Raw genomic sequence first — 24,305 nt, 5'->3', positions numbered from 1 at the left:
AAGAGTCTTGTAAGGTAAACTGGGAACCAGTGTATCCTAATTATACCTCCAGGAGAACTCCTAGGTCCTAACTCTGTCACGGATGGTGTGACTTGGGTAGGAAGGGCAGAGACTACAGATGACTGGGGATTCGCTTTGTGCAGACATCCCAGTTGGTACCCCGGTTCGTATGATTTCACTGAGATGGGTTTTTAACCAAACTTTACAAATGAGAACGCTGATCTTCATCCTCACCCGAGGACATTTTTCCATTTTTTGTTCAAATAGAGTGGGAGGGAGAGAGAGAGAGAGAGAAACATCAATGTGAAAGGGACACATCGAGTAGCTGCCACCCACACGACCCAACCAGGGCTGGGGACAAAGTACAACCGAGGTACATGCCCTTAGCGGGAACCGAACCCAGGTCTCTTTGGACCGCAGGCCGACTCTCCAACCGCTGAGCCAAACTGGCCAGGGCAAGAACGCTGATCTTCAAAAAATATTAAGCAAACTGCTTATGATCACACAACCAGCCAGTAAGAGGCTGTGATTTGAGCCCCAGAGCCAAGACCTGAATCCTGCCTGGTTGACTCGATTCTAGCGCTCCTTCTAACAAAGACTGCCAGCCTCACAGGAGGCTTGGTTTCCTACTCAGGAAAATGAAGCGCTCCCTCTCAATTCTATAAACAGCTGGCTCTTGTAATGCAAATTTCTTAGAATTAGAGACTGGGGATTGTATGTTTAATATCTATCACATATATACAAACTTCAAATATCTGATATCTAAGCCTTCTGTGGAATTCAAGAGCCCAGGAAAGGGATTTACCAGCTGCAAATGGGCTAAATATAGAACAGGTTTCCACAGAATTTCAGGTCTATTCCTTAAGTCAGGGGTCCCACAGGCTGGGAACACTCAGTTCCCATGAGGAACCCAGTGAGAAGCAGATACAAACTTATCTTTTCACCATTTATTCTTAGTGGAACAGAATTTTAGGGAAATTCATCATGATAGGGTGATGGCTTTAAATTTAGTAACTGCAGGAATTCTTAGAAAATAACCCCAGAATGCAGTTTATCTGATTGATGCCACCTGTTCAGCTCAGAATCTTCATTCATACATGCACTTTCTTATTACTGCTCTACCCAGGCATGTCCCCAGGTGATCAGACCTACAGATAAGGAGGTCACACTCTATGCCCAGTGTGCACCTGACCTAGTGGAGCAGAACAACATGCAAACACACCTACACTAGGCTGAGACAGATGATCATGGAATGGTGTGTAAGGTACTGTTGTGGATGTAGAATAAAAGAAATGGTTAACTTTTTCCAAGGATGGGGATCATTTAAAACTTTATAGGTATAAGGTATGTTTATTTTAAATCCTCACCTGAGGATATGTTTTTATTGATTTTTAGAGACAGAGTAAGGAAGAGAGAGAGAGAGAAACATCAACATGAGAGCGAGACATCGATCGGTTGTTTACCAGCCCCCCACACGAGCCCTGACCAGGGATTGAACCCACTACCTTCTGGTGCACAGGACAACGCTCCAGCCAGCTGAGCTGCCCGGCCATGGCTACTGGTGTACGGTTTTAGATCTGATGTCTGAACAGGGTCCTGAAGAGTGATTCTGAGTTTGCCATGTGGACAAATACAACCCACCTGTGCTCTCGTGCCAGCACCCTTTTATTAACCAGAACTTCCCTTCCCCAAAACCCCAGTCCTCAGGTCCTCTGGAGTTAATGGCACAAAGTTAACATTTGCAAGTGAGCAAGGAAGAGCTTTCCTGAGGAGCGAGCTAGCAAACCTAGTTTCCTTCTGAGGAATTCTTTGGGGTGGGTATTAATGCTTTCTTTTTGTATCCTCACCTGAGGACATTTTTGCCTTTATATACAGATAGAGCAGGAGGGAGGGAGGGAGAGAGAGAGAGAGAAACATCGATGTGACAGAGACACATCGACTGGTTGCCACCGACACGACCCCAACCGGGGCCAGGAACAAACCGCAACTAAGGTACATGCCCTTAGCAGGAACCGAACCCAGGTCTCTCTGGACCGCAGGCTGATGCTCTAATAGCTGAGCCGAACTGGCCAGGGTGGTGTTAATGCTTTTAAAGCTAGAACCATCACAGGTTTGTACAGAATATGGTCTAATCCCCTCATAGGCAAGGGAAAAAAATCCAATATCATCTCAATATCATAGTATCTACCAATTGTTATATTTATCACTCTATTTGTGACAGCTGGCCTGCCACACAGAGGAACATGTAAGCCAACAGAAACCTGCCCTGACATGGACAGCCAATATGATCTGGTTTATGGAAGAAGCAAAACCAAACCAATAAAACCTAAGCAGTACTTTGATGGGAAACTAACTTGAATTTTAGCACAGATGGCCCCTGAGTGAACTGCAAGATGAGGAAGTCACCTTGAATAAACCTCACTGGCTCAAAGTTTAAGAAAGAAACCAAGCAATAAATCTGGAAGATATTCACGCAATGCTTTCGGAAGACAAGCCTCTTGGAGGATGTTAACCCCCCTCTCCAACAAACACTGGTTGTCTCTCGCTCAGACTAGAGTTAATACACAAAGGACAAACTATTTACTTTTCACAGCCTGATTGCCAAGGTAAAGGTAATTTTTTTTTTCTTTATTGATTTTTTAGAGAGAGAAAGAAAGAGGATGGGAAAGGGAGACAGAGAGAGAGAAACATTGACGAGAGAGAACACTGATTGGCTGCCTCCTGCATGCCGCCCACTGGGGATTGGACCCACAACCTGGGCATGTGCCCTGACTGGGAATTGAACCAGTGACCTCTTGGTGCATGGGATGACACTCAACCACTGAGCCACACCAGCCAGGGTAATTTAAACAAGATTTTTTTTCTATCAAGGTTGGAAAGGTTACCTTTATTTCCCAAAGTTCTTGCTAATACCAGCAGGACTAAGAGTTCTGAAATGCTTGGTCTCTTTCTCCTCATTACAAAGTAAACAAAATTGGATTTCAAATATTTCAGTATGTGTATTCAGGAACTCACTTGGGGCTTGTTACAAATCCCAGTGATGTGACAGGGGTGCCCAGCTGGGTTTGCTTGGAGGATTGGAAAAGATTCACAAAGATCCACAAGACAAGAGAGCAGGCGTTCTAAAGGAGTTAAGAAAGTAGGAGAAGCTTGGGGAAGTAAGTATAGCTTCAGCGGGTGGAAATGGGAGGCGCATCATTCCCACATCAGAATCACCTGGGTTCCTATAAAACCAGGGCCGGGGACAAACTGCAACCGAGGTACATGCCCTTAGCGGGAACCGAACCCGGGTCTCTCCGGACCGCAGGCCAACGCTCTAACCGCTGAGCCAAACCGGCCAGGGCTAGAAACATACATTCTTGAGCTCCACCCCTCAGGTACTGAATCAGAAACTGGGGGTAAGGAATTTGTGTTAAAAAAAATTTTTTTTTTAAATTGATTTTGGAGAGAGAGGAAAGGAGAGGGAGGGAGAGAGAGAAACATCTATGTGAGAGAACATTGATTGGCTGCCTCCTGCATGCTCCCCACTGGGGATCAGGCTCACAACCTGGAATTGAATTGGTGAGCTCTTGGTGCATGGGTCGACGCTCAACCACTGAGCCACACCAGCTGGGTGTGGAATCTGCCTTTTAATAAGAATCCAGGGGATTCTCATTCGCATTTGTTTAAGAACCACTGTAACCAGGAATGAAGTTGAGTAGTCTACCCACAGACCCTGCTCTTTTCTTACCCACTATACTGCACTGCTCCAGTCACCTAAGAGCAGGAAAATACCAAAGACAGCCCTGGCCAAATTGGCTCAGTGGTTAGAGTGTGGACACAAGGACTGAAGGGTCACTGGTTGAATTCCCAGTCAAGGACACTTACCTGGGTTGTAGGTTCAATGCCCAGTCCTAGTTGGGTTGTGCTGGAGGCAACCAACCAATCAATGTGTCTCTCTCACATCGATGTTTCTCTCTTCCTCCCTCCCTTCCACTCTATCTAAAAATCAATGAAAAAATATCCTCAGGTGAGGATTAACAAAAAATAAAAGAAAATACGAAAGATAAAAATCAAAGAAAATTCACAGAAACATGACCCCAAAGACAAAATCAAAGAAAATTCACAGAAACATGACCCAAGCTTGCTATGTACCATTTCTGGTGCTGAGATATTTTTCTTTCTCCTCACCAAGAATTGGAGGGAAGAAGCTGAGAAGACACTGTGAGGAGTCTTTGAGAATTTAAAGCTATTATTGGCTCCCTTTGGTGTGCAGACCCAAAACTGGTTTGCAGAATGGTCTACCAGCTTGTTTCCAACTTGCTCTCTACTTAAGGACACAGGCAAGCCCCAAAGCTGTGGAGTCTGGAGGAGGTGCACTTCAGGGAATCTGGCCGCTACGTGTTTTCCCTGCAGTATGTTTGGCTACCGGTCAACAAAGAGGCTAAAAAGTAGGGTGCATGAAGTGGCAACAGAAGGAAAGACATAGACAAAATGCATCTGTTGCCTACATATCCTGTTTCTGCAACACGAAATTCATGCAAATACCTTTGCTTCGTGGCAAACTGCCCAGTGTTCACTGTGGCGTCTGCACAGAACTGAAGGGTTCTGGCCACTGTGAACACCCAGGCTGTTTCAGTCCTTGCAAAGCCGAGAACCCACACCTGGGCAGATGCAGTGACCTCCCCGCAGCCCCCGAAGTCAGCCACGTAATCCTCGTGAAGCTTAACTGCCATTTCCTGCGCAGTGGGCCGGGGATTCCTGATTTTGTTCATGGACACAGGAACTTGTCAAGAAGGGGTCTGGAAAGGAATCGGGGGTCCCAGGAGTCCTGCTGCTACTGTTATAAGAGCTGGTGCTCTGCTTCGCCTGGAAGCAGTGTGGGGCTGGGCTGTTTCGTGGGCCGAGGGCAATTCCATCGCACGTTATCACCGGCTACACATGTACAGTTTTGTTCTTCCAGCGCTGCCTGGTGCCACGCACAGTGGCGACTCCGGTAAACTGATCGTGGACAGAATACATTTCTATGACATGTACTGAAGACACTGCATTAAGAGGGAATACCATAGTGAGATGCACTGGCAAGGCCTCTCTCTCGGGATTTTCCCTGGGTAGTCTCATTACACCTGCAGGCGCCATCAAATAGTATCTGTATGATTCCAGAGCTGAAGTAATGCTTTGAATTCTAGGAGGGCAAAGTTGGGCATGAATAGGAAAAAAAAAAGAAGACAACAAAAGCACCTACATGTTTGCCACGTGGGAAGTACAGGGGGGCAATCTGGCGCGAGGTGAGCAGGGGAGGCCCTGAAACACGGTGGTAGACTAGGACAGTTCGGAAAGGTGCTGGAACCCGGCCCGGGCCAGGAATCAGGAACCGGACCGCGGAGGCTGGCGAGACCACAGGCCAGCACTCTAACCTGCCACTGAGCCCTGACGCATTGAGGGCAGCTTCCCGAGGCCATCAGACTCATTCGTCCATCTGGGTATGAATTTTTTTAAAAATCAGACACATCTCCATTGTGTAAGCCACCGTCCTACACAAAGGTTTAACTGCGTTTTCTCACTTACTCATTCAACAAACAGGCACTGACTACCTGTCCTGAGCCGGGTTTCAGGCAGCTGAAACCAGTGTAAATCCCTCACTCATTCTCCTGCCAAGAAAAACACTCATTTTGTGTTTCTGACATCACTTTCATCATTTGCAGAAAATGAAGTCCAAAAGCAGTACAGTGTTTGCTCAAGTTTCATTATTTGGGGGTTAGTCGGATGTGACTCAGATCGCATGGCTCCGCCGCTCGCCCCGCAGTGGCTCCCAGGGCTGGAGACCGAGCAAAGCCGGGCTGCTCGGGGCTGTCCCTCCTGCCCCAGCCCCCCAGTCCCAGGCACCAGGCCCTGGCCATGCTTTTTCTTTATTTTTTAAATGCTCAACAGGATCTCACATTTACTGAGAAGTGATTAATGTGGGAAAGAAAGGCAATGCCTTTTCTTCGTTGGCTGAACAAGAAACTGTTCGTGTTTTACATGTTTTACAGTATTTTTCTCTTCCGAACGCGTTTCTGTAAACAAGTTTTTACCACTGTTCTCAGATGTGAAATAAAGTTAATCCGAACTCAATCAGTGTAACGTACAAGAACAGAACGTTTCTGAGGAGTAACCAAGGGTCAGAGAAAGCAAACCACCCTTAAAGACAACCTCGGGTGACGCGGTTACATTCTCCAAGACAAAAAATTCCTCATAAAAATGTTCTTCCAGTTCAGAAGGAGAAAAACCAAATCCCCACTTCCCGAGGTGGAGGCCCATACCTTGGAAACGCAGGTGCTCTCCGAGTGCAAATGTCCAAACAGGGCTTTCCGAATTAGAGCAAACTGTGTGTACTTACAGAGTTTAAAATCCGAAAAACATAGTAAAATGACACACGCACACCCACAACAAAACAGTATGCTCTGAAATCATAACCAAAGCCAAAATAAAAGGGACATTTTTTTCATCTAAACTACCTAGAAGGATTCCCCCCCCCCCATTTTCCAGCTAAATCCTATGTCTTTTGTGAAATTCCAATACTTAAACTGCAAGTCTGCAATCCTCTCTGAAGTCAGTGAAATCAAGAAAAAAAGTCCTAATTCTCCTGAAGGTCATTGTTTTCCTTTTAGGATCTGCAGATGCAACCGCAGTACCTGGGTAGGTGGGGTTCTGTCCCGGCAGCATGTGCATTATTGGGCCTCGCCTGTGGGCTCAAGGAAGGTTCAAAACCATCATCCTTTATCCCCCCTTTTGGTGCAGACAGACAGATCCATTTGTACTCTGTGTCCTCGACCTTATGGTATCTGCTGCGAGAGGCTGCTGGCCGACGTGGCTCTGGGATCCTCTGGCGACAGTGGCGGAGAAGCCCCGTTGGTGGCAGCTGGAGCAGGTGGGGAGCGTGGCTTTTGTTCTTTTGTTGCTGACACTGGGAGCTTGCCATTCTTATTTATGTGTATTTCCAGAAAAAAATACAATCACCACCTTATCTTCAATGCATTTTTTTTCCTTTGGCAGGAATAGTCCTTAGTCCACCCGACCAAAGGGGTCAACCTCCACTTGCCTTTTCAAGGTTTAACCAAAAGCCCCCTCCATCCAACACCGTTCTTACCTTTCTCCTCCTAGATCAGGTCGAGAGCAGATGCCCCTTCTTGGAGGATTTACATATAGAGAGCCAAGATCCAAACCAGCTATACGGCTTCAGTGAGACTCTTTGGACATGGGGAGATGAGATTTCTTAGCGTACACTTTTGCCCCATGGCACTAATGTTTCTAAATACCTGAGAAATATAGATGCTGGTGCTGGGTTCCATTTTATTTCTTCCTGAACAAGTGAGTGGTGGGGAGGTTTGGAGAATCTCAATTTCTAAATCAGGAATTCTTTTTTAATTGAAAGAAGGAAAGGAAAAATCTGATGATGCATTGAGCTGGAATACATTTTCTTTTCTTCTTTTTTGATTTCAGGACAGTCAAGACTCCCAGAGAAGCAGAGTGGCTTGTCTCATTGATCACCAGCCACCAACCAAAACAGGATTCTAAAAAATGCCTCTGCCTTTCTCCTCTGCCAGCCCTACCCTCTCCATCCCCAGGTCAGAGGCCGAGGAATCCATTCCTCTTCCTCTAAAAGTTTTAATTTTTAAGCTATAAATTATAAAATTATAAGTTGAGTTCTAAAAACCAGCCATAATTTCATGTCCCAACCATCGGAATTTCCCAATGCTCCCTGTTAGTCCTTTTTTCCTATAGAGACAGGAAACTTGTTTTTAAATCCCCAGAGTGGAAATCTCTAGAGGCCTCTTACTATAAAAAGCTAAGAACTTCCCGTTTTGGTCCCTGGGGGGAGAATTCAAACATAATTAGATCATCTTATCTAAAAGTACAAACATACTTAGAGATTTTTAAATGTAATTTTAAAAGATATGACAATTATAGCCAACACTACACGCTTCTTGTCGTCCATTTAAAGGTTCTCTTGCACGGTTGGTCAGGGCTGGTTCAATGTTGACGTTTTGGTTCTTTCTCCCCGGCTGGTGTTTTTATTTCTTATGAGTCCCTGAAGGGGTCGCATGGCTATAATTTATGACGAGGTCGAGTCGGATCCATTTGACCCAAAGGAAAGACCGTTTGTGGGAGGCCTGCTTGTCCTCATCGCCTATTTTTGCTGCCGTAGGACTCATCTTTTAGTGGCCAAAAACCATGGTAATGTATTTTCCAGTGTCCTCATATTTGGAGAATAAAACTTTCTCTTTCCATCATCCTACTCCCCAAGTCTGTGCCCTAAAGGCTTTCATTAGAAAGCTAAGCAAAGGAAGTGAAGTGGCCAGATAGGATGCTGAGCTCCCAACAACAGGAGTAGCCCTGAGCTTCCTTCAAGAACTGAACTTAACAAAGGTGGACTTCTCACTAGTATCATTGTTCTGAGATTTGAATCTCACAAATGGCTAAGTAGTTTAGTAATGACATCAAAACCAGCCCCAACACAGCATCTGAAATGTCTTAAAGAATGCGGTACCCCTTTAGCGGCACCTCATAAAAAGAGGTAGTATGCGGGTTCCGGAACCAAACTGCCAGGGTTTGAACCCCTAGCCACGTGGTAGTGGGCGACTCGCTTCATCTCTCTAAGTGAACTGGTTTTCTCATCTGTGGCATGGGATTAATTTTACCAGTACATTATGGGGTTGCTATCTTATTTACTCCTCACAATCTTTACAAACAGTGCCAGGAACATGGTAAACTCATACTTGTTTGCCGGCTTGAGTGAACAGAATCGGCTGATGACAAACTATAGGCCCTTTGCAGACGACTCAGTATTAGAGCAGTTACAGAAAAAATTCAATATGAACAGTGCCTGTAAAATATAGACAGAGGCCTTATGCCAACAGCCAGCAGAAATGCGTGTTCCAGGGGATCTGCAGATCAGTTCAGATAGACCAGACACACGGGAAATCTTTTAAAAATGGAAGTGTGGCCCTGGCCAGGTGGCTCAGTTGGTTGGAGCATCATCCCATACACCAAACGGTTGCAGGTTCGATTTCTGGTCAGGGCACACACCTAAGTAGCAGGTTTGATTTCTGATTGGAGTGTATATGGGAGGCAGCCAGTTGATGTTTCTCTCTCACATCAATGTTTCTCTCTCTCTCTCTTCCCCTTCCTCTCTCTCTAAAATCAATAAAAATATATCCTCAAGTGAAGATTAAAACACACGCGTGCACGCGCACACACACACACACACACACACAAAGCTAAAGTGTAGATTTAGAAAGCAAAAGGGGCTACCTTGAGAGAACATGTCCTTCAAAATCTATTTGCACAAAAACTGTCACAAACATTCATACCACCAGACATCAGGTGAATTTACTTTTTAAATCCAAGGGCTGAATCTCATTCAGAATTCCTAGGACAAAATGCCTGAGGATGGTGCTTGGCTAATATTGCTGAAACATTAACCATAAACATGTCTTTCACAACATTTTCCTACATGGTCTGTTGCCAAAGTGACTGAAGCCATCACATAGATTTTAACTATCTCCAGGCTTAACCATGTTAAGATTTCCAGTATGGCCCTGCCAGGGAGACATTTCAAGTCATTACTGTAAGAGGGCAACCTGGGAAATTGTCGATGAGAAATTGGTTCATTAGGAATCAACCAATGACATAAAACTGGTTTAATGTGAGCCGGTCAATGGCAACAAAAGGCAAAGGGACTGTCCCAGATTACAAGACTAAAGAGATATGACACCATATACAATGTGTTTCCAATCCTTGATTGGCTTCTAAGAGGTAAAAAAGGTTATAAAAGGCATTCTTGGAACCACTGGGGGACTTTAAAATGGTTTATTGAACAATCATTATTTTTCTTAGCTTAATAATGGTGCATTGTGGTTAGGTAGGAAGAAGTCATTTTTAGATGGTACATGCTGATGTATTTAGTAAATAAGCACGATATTTACCATTTCTAATAGTTCAGCTAAATCTGTAGATGGGGCTCAGGAGAAGGAGAAAGCAAATCTGGCCAAGAGAACTGATGGATCTATTTATTTTACTATTTTTACAATTTTTCTAAAGGTTTGAAATTTTTTTAAAATAAAAAGCTGGTGTGGGGGAGCAGCTGTTAAAAAAGGTAAAGGTAAAAAAAATCATGGCCTGACCTACTGGCTTCTGGCTGTGGTAGCTTGTAAAGGTGAGCTGCAGGGTCAGGAGAAGTCAGAGCTGATCACCTGCACTGAGAGGTGAGGCCATGAGGAGGGAATGGAGGCCTCAAGGTCAGAGATGCATAAGCTCCTTCTTCCCTCTGCACACAGAACTGTACAAGAGAAGGTGTTAATCAACTACTATGTACACTATCCAAAACTACAGCACCTTAGCTGATTAAATCTCCCTGTAGATTGAAAGAAAATCATCTTGATGCAAATGTGAATGTTTACTAAAGGATAGACATTTTTTTTATTTTTATACAACCAGAAAAAAAAAAAACTACAAAAATATTTTGAAATTATATGATCTATGGGATCATTGAGCCTTCTGGTCACCAAGTCATTAATTTATCCAAGTCCAAGCGATCAACCTAGGGTAAGAATAAGGAAATCAGTAAAGCTTGAGTGTTGGGCAGTTTAGTCATGACTTGCATCTCTTCCTCAAGATTGGACTTTGGGTCAGGGAAAGAGACATGTAAATGGCTGAAACTGTTCTCCCTGCCTCAATCCAATCACCACTCCTTTGGGCTTTGGGTAGAACAGATCAGTGAGACTGTTGCCGGAGAGGGAGGGGAGGCGAGGCAGGAGCAGTGGCTACTGAGGAGAGAACGAGAAAGAAGGGCTGAATGTCACCCAGCCTGTGAACAGTCTCAGGAGCAGCCCTGCTTCACCCAGTGGACAGCGGTGAAGAACTGTATGTTTGTGCCTTTCAAGGATTCTTTCAATTCATCCCTTTACTAAGTCATAGCCTATATTTGTTGTCAACAAACTTAGGAAGCTATACGATAATTACTCTGCCTCCTTCAAAGGAGTGGAAAAAAATGAGATTTACTTCATTTCTGTTGGCGTTCACTTTTTTTTTTTTATCCTTACCTGAGGACATTCTACCATTTTTTGTTCAGATAGAGTGGGATGGGGGGCGGGGGGGGGGGGGGGGGAGACATCGACGTGAAAGGGACACATGGAGTGGCTGCCACCCGCACGACCAACCAGGGCCGGGGACAAACTGCAACTGAGGTACATGCCCTTAGCGGGAACCGAACCCGGGTCTCTCTGTACCGCAGGCCGACGCTCTAACCGCTGAGCCAAACTGGCCAGGGCTGTTGGTGTTCATAGCCAAGAATATGCTATAGTTCTAGACAACTTAAACCAACTGTAACAAAGTAGCATGTTAAATTTGCTGTACCTACTGTTGCCAAGTCAATACAAATATATTTACATAAGAAACAAAAAACAAGAACTGGTGCATTCATATCATTGCAACACCCTACCTTCAGAAATTATCAACAGATTTCTCAGGCTCACAAAGCAATCGGCAATGATGCGTTCAGCAGACCCCTGGCAATGCTCACTCACTGAGGAGGTTTATAGGTTGAACTGCTTTAGTAGAAATTTCTATTGATTTGGAATTTTTCCTGCATTTCACTGAGCATTTGATTATCAGCATTATGAAGAGGGTAGCATATTTAAATGATGTCGTAATCGGGGAATCATATAATTTCAGGAAATTATATCTGCTTAACTGTTGATAGTTTACATAATTTCCAGAGTATTTTTATACACTTCATCTTATTTAATCTTCAAGAGAAACCCTGTGAGATAGATAGGTAAGGCCGGTGTTATTATCCTCATTTTACAGGTGAGAACATACGCTCAGTCAGCTTGGGCTTTGAACTGGTTTTGTTGTTGTTGTTGTTAGTTTTACTCTAAGATTAATGTCTGTTCCACATTGCTCCAATGTTAAACAGAACTTCCTCTGTAACCACCTTAGGCGTAAAAGATACTTGCCTTTCTGAAAAAGACCTGAAGCATCTAACTCCTCAAACAAAGCAAGAGCTTCACCTCCCATGTCCCTTCCCCCAACCCGACAAAAACAACCTTTACTAAGTCACTTCTCCAGCAGTGGCATTAGGCTCATCATGGAGAAGATGCTTTCTGGAATGTCATGTGTTTACACTCTTTTGTGTCTATGAGACTCTGAGACACTAACAGGTTACCACTCAAAGCCAGTGTCATCAGCAAAGTAGGCCTGTACACGCACAGACAAAGAAAGCAGCATTTATTTTGGAAGTCGTTAAGTTTCCCAACTGTTTCTCTAGCTGTGTATTTACAATTGATTGATCATAAGTCTTTCCTAGGCTGAAGGCCTTTGCTTGAACGATGCCATCTTGCACCCACAATTGCAGCTGTTGCTTGAGCTGTCTCAGGCAGCAACAATGGATGTTCAGGCTCTGAACTCTCCGCCATAGCAGACCCAAGATTACACGGGCCACTGCCAATGAGCATCCTGAGGTCAAAACACCTCCCAAGCCTAACTCTTTAGCTTCATCAAACTGTATAATTAGCTTCATCTCATATCAGCTCCTACCTGAAAATATGGGTTGAGAAATGCCCATTTAGGAAGAAGCATGAGGAAACGCATCTGTTAATAAGCCACCTGAGCTTACTCATCCATTAAAGCACACTTTATCTTGATCTCGGCTAGTTTGTATATATTTAATTACTGATTCATGCCCTGCCAATTTCACAAAGAATACGCAGCAGCTTGGTCACCAGCACATTGCTCACTGGCAAACTATTCTCAAGAAAGAGTGGGCCAGATGCCTGGAGTTGAGTTCATTCACATAAATGTATGATGCAAGTCAAGCCTCTTGAAAGGCACCTATGTTTCCATGGGCTGTGGCACAGGAACCTTAGTGAAAAGGCCAACTAATTATTAGGAGCCATTCTAGTGATGCTTTTGGACTCTATTAGAGTGTCTATTAGACACTTTCTCACAATGGGTCGAGGTAGCCTTGGTTCGTCTCACATTGACAGCTCTGCACCTGGCCTTATCCTTTCTGACAGTATGCCTCGATTTACTTCAAGTGAGTTTCAGAAATTCATAGACCGGGACCTTAGTGATGCTCTCATCTATTTCACTTCACTACACTCAAATGGTTGGACTGAAAGGAGGAGGCAGATTCTTAAGAGAGGATGAAATGACAAGATTTGCCAGGGTTTTCTCGTTGCTCAACAAATCAGCAATACTCAGCCAAAGAATTACTAATAGGGCAATACCTGGAGACATGCCCAACCATCACTAGAATTAGATGCACTCTTACAGGCCAATAATAATGTATGGTTCAAGCCACCTTCTCCATTTAGCACACGTGTAAGTTGGCATGAAATGGTATGACAAAGGCCCAGCAGAAAAGCTGGGGAGGAGCAGTTTAACCATGACTTTTGCATCTGGGTGGAAGGGGAGGAAGAGACAGTAGAGGATGTGAATGGTGATACAGTCACATAGGGATGACTTCTAGCTAATGGAGATAAACTTTGGTAGGACAGAGCCACCCCTGGAATTTATCCTCTTTCTATTACAATGCAGGAAGATTTTTCAACACCTCTCATTCAGGCATCAGAGGAATTCAGAGAAATATTGCTGCAGGTATTTTATATAATGTTTCTGCAGTTTTGTGGATTTTTAAAGTCGTGTAAGCTGTATTGTATAGTGTGAATTCGGTCATTCTCAAAAAACCGTTTGCTCCGTTTCTGCAGTCCTGCTGCTGGCCACAGTTAGGCTTATCAACGGCAGACTAGCAGCATCACTGTGCTTCTCCCAAGCATATCTCTGGACTACCTGCAGCGGGATCATCTGAGGTATTTATCACAACGGCAAACTCCTGGGCTCCCCCCAGAATGGGAATCTCTAGATGTAAGTTCAGGAGTTTGAATTTTCCACAATACCTCAGCTAACTACAGTATACACCATTAAAAAAAAAAAAAACCTTTTTTTTTTTTTATGTAGTAAAATAACATACATATAGAAAATTGTACATTATACAGCTCACTGTGGATTTTGTAAAGCAAACATACAATTGTGTCACCAGAACCCTAGAAGCACCTTTGTGCCTACTTCCAGGTACCGCCCCTATTGTGGACTCATTCGTACTATTGTGTAAACACAAATCATTCATTCTCAGGGCTGTATAGTATTCCATCGTATGATGCAAACCCAAATGAGAACCACTGCCTTCCAGAATGAAACATAAACAGAGCTGTCCTGCATGAATGTGCCACCACTTACATCAGAAGGCACTTTCCTCCGACTTACCACAAGGTCAAGCTTTGCCAGGAACTTCGGAACTCACACTGTGACTGAAGTCAGATGGGCCAGAGCAGCAGCTGTTTTCCAGCTTCACAGAGGCTCCTTCCAGGGTGGTCTGATAACCCCAGAGGCAGTACAAATACCTTTTCCTGACACAGGTTTCAGCTCGGCCTCAGGAGAGCTCGTCAGAGTAGAATTCTTTTCTGACCACTGCATTTGCTGGAATAGCCGGGCAGGAGGCAATGACACAGTGGCTCTGCTACCTGGTGTCAGACTGCCTAGATCCAAGTCGTCATTCTGCTCCTTCTTATGTGGCCCTGGGGCGCCCTGTTGACCTCTCTGGAGCCTCCACATAAGTAAAATAAGACTATGATTTATATCTCAATAAAACTTGGGGGGGAAAAGGCAAAAAATAAAATAAATAAATAAATAAGGCTATGACTGTACCTCATGGGGTTGTATAGGGAGTAAACGAGCTAACATTCGAAAAGCACTTAGAATGGCCTGGCACGTATGAAGCCGGCCAACGTGTCTGATCGATAAATTGGTATTTCTAACTCAATGGTACAATGCAGACACTAAAGGATTTAAGGGTCTCATGCCAAAGGAAGAAAGGTACTGAGGTCATTTTGCGTGGATTAGCCCAGACTAGTTCCCACTTCACCCCCTTTAAAGAATTATCTCTACAGAAGTTCCGTTCATCTGTTACTCATATTTCTGCCACACAACATTCTCTTTCTTAAATCTAAAAGGTGTTAGTTAACATGCCTACATGCTTTGCTAATGCACTTTTATTAACCTCTGGTAGCCAGAATTAATGGGAATCAAGTCAATCATGAATCTAAGGTTGGGTTATTTTTAAATAGGGTGTTGTCCCAAACTCGATTGTGTCCCAGATGATGGATTAACAATTCAGTTAGAACTAGAAATACTGCAGAATCCAATCTCTGATTCATTTTAGCTTGTTTTCTGAAGCTATGACACTTTTTGAGAGGTTTCATGTATTTCCTGAGCTGCTGTAGCAACCGGGACACAAGGTCAGCCACGGGGTCATCTTTCTGCCTCTCGTCCTTATCTAGAGTCATGACCCAAATCTATTCCACAGGCCCAGAGCCTTCTTTACCTTTTATCCCCTGGACAGTCACTCTCTAAGGGTATTTTAAAAATCTTCATGACTCTTTCTGCTTACAGAAATCATACATGCTTTTAAAAAATGTGAACATTAAAAAATATATACCATAGGATGTGAAACCTATCCACGCTCCACTCCACTAACAAAAAATAGATTCCAGATGGATTCAGGTGCTAAATATAAAAACGAAAACTATAAAAATATTGAAAAAAGTATAGACTATATTTATGACCTTGGGGGTAAAGAAGGCCTTTTTAAATGAGACATAAAACATAAAAGCGTAAATAAAAAGACTGATGAATATGACCTCATAAAAGTTAAAAAGTTCAGTAAGACAAATGATGTTGAAAATAAAGTTTAAAAGACAAGCCACAGAATGGGTGAAAATAGTTGCCACATATATAATAAAAATGTGTAAGAAGACCTACAAATTAGAAAAACAGGCACAGGGCATGAGGAAGTAGAAATGGCCAATAGGCAGTGTGTGTAAGACCCACAAGGACAGGGATCTGTGCTTGTTCACTGATGCATCTAGAGCACAACTTCTATGTTTACAGAATGTGAAATGCTGTAAAAACATGCCCATTCCGATTTTTAATGATGAAAATAAAATTTTAAATGGAGACCCCACCCCCACCCCCACCCCCACTCCCACCCCCACCCCCACCCATTAGATTAGAAATCAGAATGTGGGAAAATGTACATACTCATGTGGTGCTGGGAGTTAACACATCTCACTGAAGGGCAACTTGTCGGTATCTACCAAGGACAAAAATGCATGTACCTTCTGGTTTAGCAGTGCCTACCTTGGGAAATTACTGAGCTCAAGGGCTTATTCAAGGGTGTGGAACCCAGCATTGCCGGAAATACTTAAAGTTGTAAATGCCCTAAACACTCATTACTATAGAAATGACTTAATAAGCTATGATAAAATTAAACCAGGAATAGTATGAAGCAGGTAAAAACAGTGAGGTATGGCTACACGTATCAACCCCCAACACAGAGAGAAAAAGGCAAGATGCATGACAGTATGTATGAGTGATACCCATAGAATGAAACTGTATTCATGCACAGCCATGTAAATGCATAGAAAAAAAAAATTTACATATGAACTTTTTTTCCCCTTTCTTTTAGAAAGGCTGTATAAAGTTCCATTTGCTGAGTGTAGTATAGACTAATCAAATCTCTATTGATGACTGTGTTTTCTTATAACAGCTTTATTGAGATATAATTCACATACCATACAATTCATCTACTTAAAGTGTACAGTTCAGCCTGCTGGTGTAGCTCAGTGAGTTGAGCGTTGTCCCATGGACTGAGAGGTCCCAGTTCAATTCCCAGTCAGAGCACATGCCCGGGTTGCAGGCTCGATCCCCAGTGTAGGAGGCAGTCAATCAATGTTTCTCTCTCACATGGATGTTTCTCTCTCTCTCTCCCTTCCTCTCTCTCCTAAAAAAAAAAAAATCAATAAAAAATTTTTTTAAAAAAGTGTACAATTCAATGGTTTTGGTATGTTACATTAATTGTTGTTTTTTTTTAATCCTCATCCGAGGATATTTTTTTACATTTCTCTTCAGAGTGGAAGGAAGGAGAGAGAGAAAAAGAGAGAGAGAGAGAGAGAGAAACATGGATGTGAGAGAGACATATCAATCGGTTGCCACCCACACGCCTCCACCAGGGATGAACCGCAACCAAGATACATGTCCTTGGCTGGAATCAAACCCGGACTCTTTGGTGGGCCAATGCTCTAACCGCTGAGCCAAACCGGCCAGGGTTACATTAGTTTTTAAAAACTGTGTAAAACATATAAATTGTCATTTTAACCATTTTAAGTAAACAATTCAATAGCATTAATTAGATCACTATCATTTCCATTTCTGATTATTGCAAATAATGCTCTAAATCTACATCCTCATACATACTTTTCCAAATGTGTTTCTCTATAGGACAGAAAGCTCTCATCTGCTGAGGACGAGTGATAAACAGTGATAAGAAATATGGACTGGTCTTTGCCTAAGATTACTAGGCATGCTGAACATGATTTTTAAACCTCTTAAAAAATATAGGGGATTTTCCAAGGCAAATGCACAAGTGGAAAAACAAAAAACTCCTATTTTTCTCTGTTTATTCACATTGTCAAATGTATAAATACAAGTGTATAAATAAAAACAAAAGATGATTTGTTACCCAGTATCTGAGTGTACATATGCTAGACCCCAATGGAATCAGTTATCTGGTATCTGACAGCTTATCTCGGGTCTTTGTTGCCAACCTTACCACAAGCAACTGGACCCTATGGAGAGATGAAGCCTTAATATTAGATTTGGTTTCCTAATCTGGACTTCACAGTCTCATTAGAGGGTGACCTTTGGCAGTTCACTTAAGCCAGTGGCCTCATGTTCCCCTTCTGAAAAGTGGAGGGTCTAGGCTGGATGCTATAACTTGTATGACCCAGGCCACAAGGTGAGCTGACGGGAGTGAAGTCAGCCTACACCTGCAGGTGTGGTGGGGGTCGGAGCCACGCCCTGCAGACTGGGAGCTCAATTCTGAATCTGCCAGCTACTTGCTTTATGGTCCTGGGCAAGTTTCTAAACCACTGGCAAGTCAGCCTCTGAAGTTGTCAAATGGTACTTATCTTACAGGCTGTTGTGAAATTTAATAAGAGAAAGCATAAATCCTGCGTCTTTTCTGCCTGACCCCAAAGGTGCCCTCAATAAACAGCAACTTCAAGAATTTTAAATACCAGAGCATGTGCCAGCGCCACACTGCCAGGTTGCCAAATACCCCAATTCCTATAACAGCAACAGTAGTAGCAGAGACTTCTCTATAGAACTATGTGCCAATCACACTTTGCGTACTTAACCTCTATTAACTTAGTTAACCCTCTTGTTAACCTATGATGTAAACACTATTATTTCCATTTTATAGAAGAAGAAATAGGCATACAGAGGGCAGGAAACTGGCTCAGGAAAACAGTTACTAAAGAGCCAAACCAGAATTTGAACCCAGGTTATCTGTACTCTTAAGAGTTGGTGTTCTTAACCACTACTAAACTGTCATATTATTGTTTCACAAATATATGTGTATTTATGGGTGTGGGCATAAATATAGTATTTTTCCCTTTTCTGAAAGCCCCTCCACACACACACACACACACACACACACACACACACACACACACAATTTCAACACCTGATACCAAGATCTCCTTCTTACGAAGATTTTTAAAATTAAGATTATTTTGCTAAACACTCAATATTTAAAAGAACTGTCAGAGGATAACTTGTTTTAAAGGTGGCTATATCAGCCTGGCTGATGTGGCTCAGTGGGTGAGCATCAACCCATGCACCAAGAGGTCATCAGTTGATTCACGGTCAGGGCACATGCCCAGGTTGTGGGCCAAGTCCCCAGTGGGAGGCATGCAGGAGGCAGCCAATCTATGATCTCTTTCATCGATGTTCCTCTCTCTCTAAAATCAACAAAAAAAAGAATTTATTTTTAATTATTGAAAGGTGGCTATATCAAAATAATGAATACAAGAATAGACATTATTACACTTCTCCTGGCTACTTATGACTTCTAAGACCACACTGTGATTCTTATGAGCCTAAGATGTTTGAATTTCAAATGTTTAGAGAGTTACCATCTCTCATAATGGGCAGCACTATGGTCCATTAGCTGACTCTATTTCCCTAGAGTTTCTACCTCAAAATTGAATAGTTTCTCATTAGACCACATGTACCATTATACCAGCTCATAATATGTCCCTTAGAGAAAATATAGTCTGCACTGCTGATGAATGGAGCACATCCCAGTGTTGGGCAGCCTGGGATTCTATTAGTTTACCCAATGTAAAAGGTTATTCTCTCTCTCTCTCTCTCTCTCTCTCTCTCTCTCTCTTTCTTTTTAAATCCTCACCCAAGGACATTTTTCCATTTTTTGTTCAGATAGAGTAGGAGGGAGAGAGAGAGAGAGAGAGAAACATCAACGTGAAAGGGACACATCGAGTGGCTGCCACCCACACAACCCAACCAGGGCCAGGGACAAACTGCAACCAAGGTACGTGCCCTTAGTGGGAACCGAACCCAGTCTCTCTGGACTGCAGGTCGATGCTCTAACCGCTAAGCCAAACTGGCCAGGGCTTGTTTTGTTTTGTTTTCTTTCTTTAATTCATTTCTAGCTCCATTTCTAGCATTCAGGGAAAAGCTTTCCCCCTCTAGCAAGTGGGACCCCAGTGGTGAGGAATGACAGAGTTACGTGCAAACCCTCCCATCTGATTCACAGGATCCACAGGAGTTGAGGCTGGTCAGCATAGCTCACATGTCCCTACACTGTGCCACCTTCTTCTCTTCCTAAATATAAGGATGCTGAGTGGACTTTGTCCTAACAATCAAGTGGCTTGATGTCTTATGCATAATCTTCCCTCAGGGGTTCTGCAGTCTTAGCATGTAAGGTATCTTAGTTTGTGCTCATTGGAAAACCCAAAGTTCCCTATGGCCAGATCCTGCCTCCTACCTCCAGTTCCACCTTGTCGATCAACAGAGTCTGTATAAGTCTGAACCTCAGCTGTGAGGAGGGAGCTCCTCAGGCCAGGCAAATCAGGAGAGGTGGTGAGGTGTTTCTGAGCATTTCGAGATGTATCTGCCCTAGCACAGCAAGGATGTGGGTGAGGGGAGGATCAAGTGATCTTTTGCCTAATTCAACATATAGGTGATCAGCCAAGACACTCTGTTGTTTACTCAAGCTCCTAGTATTTGGCTTGACATACAGAATATATGTGGTATTTTCTAACAGATACAATCTTGTTTCGTTCAGTTTCAGAGGGCTCTGAACCTTTGTAAAGCATTTCTTACACCTGTCCCACTAGAAAACTGCATTCCAAAGGGTGGGAACTGACAACCCTTGACACATGCCAGAGCACCTTACACATGGCCTTGCTCATGGCACATCCTGAGTCGGTCCTTGCACAGGTACCATGGTCAATGAAGTAGTTTTCATGCTACCCACACCTGGTCAGGGAACCTTTATACAATAAAGTCTGTTTTTTTTTTGCTTATTTTTTATTAAAAAATTTTTGGGCCACTCCGACCTGCGTTCCGGCCCTGGGCACCCGTCGTCCCTGGGCCCCCATCCCCCGCCCGCCCCCCCCCCCCCGCCCTCGCCCTCGCCCACTCCGCGCAGCCCTGCCCTATACAATAAAGTCTTATGTGAAAATCCACTGTAAAAAGTTAAAGCTGATTGGCTCTGGTTTAAGGAAGGGGACCCCAAGCTGCCAGTCTCCTCACCCACTGAAGTATCCCAAGTCACCTCGACAGAAGCCTGTGGGCTCTAGAGACCATTTGGAAACTGAAGGAACTGGGGCATTGAACCTGACAGACCTGGGTTTGAGCTTCTGCCCTTTCTAGCTGAGTTGTCTGGGGCAAGTCACCTCCTCCCCAGACTTCACTTTCCCATCTGTAAAACCGGGATAACACTTCTTAATGCCCTGATGTCAGGGTTTCAAATAACGTGCTGAAGTAGCTAGGACACAGTAAGCATTCAATAAAGTGTCCAACTTTATTACTAATCCTCAAACACCTCCTTTGGTTCCCTTTTAAACTTAATTTTCCCAAGGACAGAGAACAGCATGTCCTATGGAAACAGTTCTCTTGGGGCTACAAATATTGCATTTTTAGTGAAGAGTTACGTGAGTCAAAATATTTTCCCTATTTATCACTGTTCTTTGAATAATCTGTTTAAAACAGCATGATGACAAAAATCCTTCTAAAACTCTGTGTTCTCCAGTGAGCACAAACTAAGCTCCCTCGATGCCAAGATACATTAGAAACTGCCGTCCCATCTCCATCCTTGTCCACAGGTACAGGGTGGTTCTGTCTCCTCCTCACGCAGGTTCCAGGAGCTTCCTGCGCACTCCCCGCCCCCCCCCCCCCCCCCATCCCTTTGGCTCCAGTCTCTTTCCCTTCACTCTGCCTGGAATTCCGATCCCCTCACCTATCTGCCTGCGAACATCCAAAGCTTTGTTCTAGTATCAGCTTCCCTGATAAGACCTTCTCAGCTTTACCAAGCACCCCAGGGGCCAGGCCTGTTCCGGCACTTTTCCCACTCAAGTAATTGTGCGCAACGCTCCCAGCCTTACTCCCCAAAGAGAAGGGCCAGGTCATGCTCTTCTCTGTGTCTGCCACACAGATTCTGGTAGGCAACGGGAGCTCAACAAATGTGTGTTGAACAAATATATAAATAAATTTAAAAAGACAAATTTGGGCTAATGGCCCAAATCTATCAGTCACCAAGACATAGTTTGGATCCTTCATTTCTTCATCTATAAAATCTATGTTTTTGGCTCTAAAATGGGACTGTAAATAATAGGTCGTAGAGTTTTTACATAGCCTAAGGGAGAAACACTTGTACAGGGCGCAGCTCGGTGCCTGGCACCTAGCAGGTACTCAGTGAACAGTCGTTGCTTTTCTTTCATTTTCCCAGCCTCGCTACCCCTGTGGAAAGATAGCTTCCCTAGAGCATGGGACTAAGATTAACTTCACTCTCAGGGCTGCTACATACCGCCTGAAAACACAAATAGTGTATGCCGTAATAACAATGTTCCACAATTACTCTTAAGTAGAAAGTATCTGTTCCTATCTTGTGCACTGATGGTAGGAATGTACAGCCACTAAGGGAAATAGTATGGAGACTTCTCAAAAAAATTAAAACACACTCTCTCTCATATCATTCAGCCATAAAAAAGAAGGAAGTCCTGCTATTTGCTACAACATGGATGAAACTTAGCATTATGCTAAGAGAAACGAGTCAGGGAAAGACAAATACCATATGATTTGACTTACACGTGGAGTCTAAAAAAGCTGAATTCATAGAAACAGAGTACAATGGTAGTTACCAGGGGATAGGGGTGGGGCAAATGGGAAGGTATTAATCAAAGGGTACAGACTTCAGTTAAAAGATGAGTAGGTTCTGAGGAACTCATGTACAACCTGGTGACTGTAGTTGACAATACTGTGTTATATACTTGCAAGTTGCTGAAAGAGTAGATCTTTTTTTTTTTTTTTTTTTTTTTAATCCTCACCCGAGGATATTTTTTCCATTTTTTTGTACAGATAGAGTGGGAGGGAGAGAGAGGAAGGGAGAGAGAGAGAGAAACATCGACGTGAAGGGACACATCGAGTGGCTGCCACCCGCACGACCAACCAAGGCCGGGGACAAACTGCAACCGAAGTACGTGCCCTTAGCGGGAACCGAACCCGGGTCTCTCCGGACCGCAGGCCGACACTCTAACCGCTGAGCCAAACTGGCCAGGGCTGAAAGAGTAGATCTTAAATGTTCTCACCACAACAACAAAATAGTAACTATGTGAGGTGAAGGATGTATTAACTAACCTTATTATAATCATTTTATAATATACATGTGTATCAAATCACCACATCATACACTTCAAGCTTATACAACTATATCTCCCTATAGCTGGCGGAAAAGAGTATCTGCTCCTAGATATCTGGCATTTATCTTTGAATTATAGATTTAGTTAATATTTATCAGTTTCTGTATGGTTGGCATACACAGAATTTGTCTCCAAAATCACTGATTAAGGCATCTTTTTCTTTTGGTTTTTAGTGATCTGTGTTCTGTGAGGGCAAAAAGAAAGACACTATGGCCCTGGCCAGTTTGGCTCAGCGGTTAGAGTGTCGGCCTGCGGTCTGGAGAGACCCGGGTTCGGTTCCCGCTAAGGGCATGTACTTCGGTTGCAGTTTGTCCCCGGCCCTGGTTGGTCGTGCGGGTGGCAGCCACTCGATGTGTCCGTTTCACGTCGATGTTTCTCTCTCTCTCTCTCCCTTCCTCTCTCTCCCTCCCACTCTATCTGTACAAAAAATGGAAAAATACCCTCGGGTGAGGATTAAAAAAAAAAAAAAAAAAGAAAGACACTATGTGTAATAGACTATTGAAATGTTTCTAATAAGTTCTCATGGTAAAAATAAATTATCTTTAAGGTATAAGTGAATAACCTGATCCAGTTATGGTATTTAAATCAGAGCTATTCACACTGATTGTTCCTAGGAACTGTTATTAGTTCCATAGAATTAGTGTGACATTTTGTTGGTGCTCTGGTTTACTCACCTTGGTGTGTGTATTTTCTCTTTTTTGAAATTCCAAAAATGGATGTTTTGCCTTATTTATTAAAGGGACTCTTGATTGTAATGCAAGATGAATGATAAAATTATTAGAAATATTTCCACCAGAAAATTTTCCCATTGTCTGATCATGCATGAATCCCTAGGATGAGCATGGCTTCCCTTGGATGAAGCAAAAAGTCTTTAACAATGTACAAGACCTTCCTTCCATGATCTGCCCACCTTGCCTGCCCTCCCCCCTCCCCTCTGCAGCCACACTGAATTTCTTTTGTTCCTCAAGGTCAATATGCTCCTTCAGTACCAGGTTTTTGAACATGCTATTTATTGCCTTTCTTCCTCTCATCTGGCTGGCTTCTATCTGTCCTACTGGTGTCAGCCAGGGTAAGCCCCCTCCCCAGGGCCAATCACATCCGTATTTATTGAATGACTCTTCCACCCACCCACCCCTTAGACTGTCAGCTCAGCCCCGGCAGGGACCACATCTTTTACCTCCACATTCCTATGCCAGCACATGCCACACACTGTGTCAGGCTTTCAATAAATGTTGGCTGAGGAAAGTGAATCAATCTGTCTAGTCAGAAAAAGAATTTAACTGTCCTTGGAGACATTTCACTTAACTTTATGGCTCTCAGTTTTCACTTACAGCAGCATTCAGCATGATTAACCATGACCTCAGCAAGGAAAGAGTTAACAAAGCCAGTCTGTTCTATCCACTTCTTGCTTATCTCTGGGAACACCTGCAGTCCCAGTAATGA

At 43.5% G+C, this 24,305-nt stretch overlaps 1 protein-coding gene across 2 annotated transcripts in view; it reads right to left on the bottom strand.

The window, feature by feature from the left end:
• The window catches only part of CPM (carboxypeptidase M), a 69,326-nt gene that overhangs the window by 31,846 nt on the left and 13,175 nt on the right, over positions 1 to 24,305 (bottom strand). The window lies entirely within an intron of this gene.

This window comes from Molossus molossus, unplaced genomic scaffold (assembly GCF_014108415.1).
Source record: "Molossus molossus isolate mMolMol1 unplaced genomic scaffold, mMolMol1.p scaffold_m16_p_10, whole genome shotgun sequence".
NCBI lineage: Eukaryota > Metazoa > Chordata > Mammalia > Chiroptera > Molossidae > Molossus > Molossus molossus.
The sequence above is the reverse complement of the archived record's forward strand: the minus strand, read 5'-3'. Positions and strand labels throughout refer to the sequence as shown.